This window comes from Nannobrachium achirus, assembly GCF_963921795.1.
Source record: "Nannobrachium achirus genome assembly, chromosome: 17".
NCBI lineage: Eukaryota > Metazoa > Chordata > Actinopteri > Myctophiformes > Myctophidae > Nannobrachium > Nannobrachium achirus.
This window is the reverse complement of record NC_137824.1, coordinates 43,935,921-43,940,549: the sequence shown is the minus strand read 5'-3', so window position 1 is coordinate 43,940,549 and position 4,629 is coordinate 43,935,921.

The following is a 4,629-nucleotide window of genomic DNA, read 5'->3' as shown; positions in this document are numbered from 1 at the left end:
CCTCTCTCTCTCTCTCTCTCTCTCTCTCTCTCTCTCTCTCTCTCTCTCTCTCTCTCTCTCTCTCTCTCTCTCTCTCTCTCTCTCTCTCTCTCTCTCTCCCTGCTGAATCACTCTGCTTTTTTCTGCTTTTTCTTTGCTTGTTCTCCCTTTTCACCACATTCTCCTCTCTCTGTCAGTTGCCTTATTGAGAAGGCTGGTGTTCTCTCTGGCGCTATACTCTATCTATACCTTCGCTGTTGCCAAGAAACCTCCTATCTCCATATTCTAAACTTTGTGTGTGTGTGTGTGTGTGTGTGTGTGTGTGTGTGTGTGTGTGTGTGTGTGTGCGTGCGTGCGTGCGTGCGTGCGTGCGTGCGTGCGTGCGTGCGTGCGTGCGTGCACGCGTGCGCACGCACGCGCGAGCGTGTGTGTGTGTTTTCATGTCAACTTGTGTTGTCAGATTAAACCGTCAACACTTAATAAACTTGACCTTTCACTCTGTACTTAGTCTGCTCTTTTCCCCCTCGACACCAAACCTCTTTGCCGAAAATAGCTGCAAGCCTACAAGCCCACAGTGGGCTTGTAGATCTGCTATTTTTGCAGATCTTCGTGCAAAGTCTCCAAATATTTTTGACACGATTCTATGAATGTCTTCTAAATCAGTGGTTTTCAAAGTTTTCTCATGTCAAGGACCCCGCAAATTACATGTACAGTAGGGCTGCGGATCCCCATCTCAAACTATATGTTCCAGGGATCTTCCAGAAGCAAATATTTGAGTTACATAATGTTCGCTTTTCGTTCATTGCAAAGACAACAATTCATTGTTCACAAGAATGACTAAGTTGTCTTATTGCGACTTCAATAAGACTTCAATTCCATGATGCATCCGGAAATGCCATGACCGAGAGCTTCTGTTTACGTACATATGGTCACATGTGTGTTCAAGGAGCTGTCGAAAATAAGGTAAAAAACACTGAAAGAAGCTACTGAATCAATTAAATCATTGATGATTGATTGATTGATTGATTGATGATTGATTGACACCCGACAATCATGTGTCAACAATTCAATTGTGATTCTGACATTGAACATTTGGATTCATTATGCTTAGACGTTACATTTCTGTTTGGCTTTTGAGCTTCGTAATAACTTTATACGTTTAATGTTGTAGCCTACTTGTCCTATGTTATGTCTACCTGTCTATCCTTTCCTATGTGTTCATATGTTTCGACCAGTGGTTCTCAAAGTGGATTCCAGTGACTCTGTGGGTTCCTTTAGGGGGGTGTAGTAAACTGACCCATACAAGTCTGTTAACTCTCACAGTAACGGGTTCATTTGGTTCCATTTGTACACAGTCAGAGTTAACGGGAGACCTTGACATTTTAAAGTTTGAGAAACACTGTTTTAGACAATAATTTTTTTCTCAGTTTAACCACTTGAACCCCAGCATTACGCAACAACAGCAAAGTGCACTGCAACATATTGTGATCTTGTAGATCTGCAGACAGAACACACACACACCACACAGATGCATACATTGATAGAAATACAGGCACATGTGTGTGGTGTTTGTGTGTGTGTGTGTGTGTGTGTGTGTGTGTGTGTGTGTGTGTGTGTGTGTGTGTGTGTGTGTGTGTGTGTGTGTGGGGGGGGGGGGGGGGGGGGGGTTGTGAGCTTTGTGCGTCTCTCTCTCTCTCTCTCTCTCTCTCTCTCTCTCTCTGTCTCTCTCTCTCTCTCTCTCTCTCTCTTCTCCTCTCTCTCTCTCTCTCTCTCTAATGAGTATGTTATTTGCACAGATTCGACTATTTGAATGGCCTTATCAGATATGTTGTTGCCCCCCCACCTTCTCTCCTTTGTTCTTGACTTCCAGTACTTAATGGCGCTGACCTTTGGGTTTGTAAAGGTCACTGTCCATGAAGGGAGTGCTTTTCCCACTCATTACAGCTGGCTCCCCAGTGTGTGTGTGTTTTGTGTTGTGTGTGTGTGTGTGTGTGTGTGTGTGTGTGTGTGTGTGTGTTGTGTGTGTGTGTGTGTGTGCGTGTGTGTGTGCGTGCGCCTACAGGTTATAAGCAATAACACGCAATGAGGGTCCACTATTCTGACCTTGTTTGCAGAGCTGTCAAACTCGACAGATAGTTAAAGGGAAACTGGGTAACTTTAAGCCTATTTGTATACCTATATATAAATAGTTTATTAGTCATTACCCTCTATCAGTCATTATATTGTTGTGCTGGGGGTGTTTCCTTGCAGAAAGACACATCCCTCTGGCTGTATTTTGGTTTTGTTCCACTGTTTATGTTGACATTCATCCCTTGGACGGGGATGTTTTTTTTCTTTTCAGGAGGAGCTGTCCAGAGCTCTTAATGCTCCCTTTGAACTTCAAAGAGGTTCGGCACTGAGGTAATTGATTGGTCCAAAAAAGTGTCAAGAGCTCGTTAGTGATCTCTCTACATCAATTAAGCATCAAAGTGCCTACCTGTTTGATGCCTGTCATAGAGGGAGGGGTAGGGGGGAATGTGTTTTATAAACACGACTTTCCCTTTAGAGACATTGGGCTGTGATTCTTTTCCCCCTACAACATAATCATAGGTATTATGACTATACTTGGTGGGGAAAAAAAAAGTACAGAAGTGTTACTATGATTTTGTTATGTTGCCTTACCCACCTATTCATTAAGTATGACCCTGCCGAAATTAGCCACGCCCACAGTGTTGTTGAATGGTAAAAAGGGGAGGGGATGATATTATGATGCTTATTATATCAGTGTATTTCAGTTGGGCCTTTTGTCACCTATTAGAGTAATGTTAGAGTAACTCCATAGACACATGTACAAAACATAAAAAGTACAAAACTATGGCACCACATCTCACATTGAGTCAGATAAGAATGAAGTACACTTTCACAAAGAGTTCTATCCTCTTCTCTTATCTCTATTATTATTTTTTTTGTAAAACTGTAACACAAATAGGCCTACAAAATTCAAATCTCAAAACATTACATACAACAACTACAGTACTACCATTTGTTAAAAGAAACTTCCTTCAAACATACAGAGATCAACAAGCTGCAAGCGAGGCAATGAGTCAGTCAATTAACTAAACAAATGCAACTTTTAACTTGCAACTTGTCACATCTTAACAAGAATGTCATCAATACACAACAACATAAAATGCAGTGGTTCAAACTTACAGGAACGTGGCTTCAAAGTTTCCAACAAAGCCAGGCTAAAACTAAGCTACAGGTGTGGCAGACCTTTTTTCCACAAGCACCATGTAATCACCAAGAAGAGATTCAGGTGTCACAGGCTCACAGCAGCAACAGCAACCGGTCAGAATGAAAGAGCATTCTGTGCCAATGACTGCTTATGACGTTTTTTTTTTCCAATAGCCCTGTGTGCCAATGACGGCTTATGTTTTTGTGTTTTTTACATAGAAAAAAAAAAAAAAAAAAATCATTTTTTTTTTTTCTAAAGATGTCAAAATGACCTGAGATCAGAGAGATGCTTTTCTCTGTTTGTGTGTTCGCTCCCTCGTTTAGCTGATTGAGAAAATGTGTGTTCATGTGTGTCCATTCTAGTGGATGGACACTTTTTTTTCATTCAAACAGCTCTATCTCTGGAACCATTTGTCCGATTGCCAAATTATTTTTGCCACTGAATCACAACAACTGTGTCTGTTTCTGTGGGGGAAAAAATTATAAAAAAAAAATCTTTTTTTTTTCATTGCATAGTAAAGAAAAACATACAAAATCTCGGCACAGCTACCTTGGAGCCATTTTGGCATCTGCACAGAATGAGTTTTAAAGGGACTACACCATGAATTTTCATTTTTCCAATTTGTATGTATTTTCTTGGTGTCCCACCAGCAACTTCTATCCTCACAAAGTCCTATTTCTGACCATTGTGTCTTTCTCAGTTTATGGGCAGATCTATGTTAGCATCTCAGAATGGTCCTGATTGTGAAATGTCAGATTTTGTGATGTCACAAGGACTGAGAAGGAGGCAGGAGGAGCTGGGAGAGGGTTGGGGAGGGGTGGGCAGGCCTGAGAAGGAGGCAGGAGGAGCTGGGAGAGGGTTGGGGAGGGGTGGGCAGGCCTGCTGAGCAGGAGGTGGGGAGGAGTGTGGGGCCAAAACTGGCTCAATAGCGCAGTCCTCCCACTCAGGACAAGGTGGTACTGCAGCTGAAAATTGCTCTGAAAGCCAGGCAGAAATGACAGGGCTCTGTATTCAGGAGTGGTAATTTAGCCTCAAACCTTTTCAAAAACGTTTTTGGGACACAAACAGTGTTATATAAATATATTTTTAAATGCATGGTGTAGGACCTTTAAAGAGGAACAGGAAGTGATGCCCACCTTTCACGCAAGGGCTCATGGGACACAAGGAACGTACGTACACAAGGAAAAGAAGAGATGCATGCGCCATGACACTGGCAAAACTCGGCACCGGAAGTTCGATGAATACATGGCAGTGAAATACATGGCAGTGGAGCCAGCTGGATCAGCTCATGATGTCATGAACAAAAACTATTTATGAACGACTGAGACCTTTGTCATATTATCGGGTTCAGGAATATAAAAGAAGACATATCACAATATTTTTTTTTTACAATCACTTGCTTTTCGATAGTACATCGACAGTACATCATTTAATTG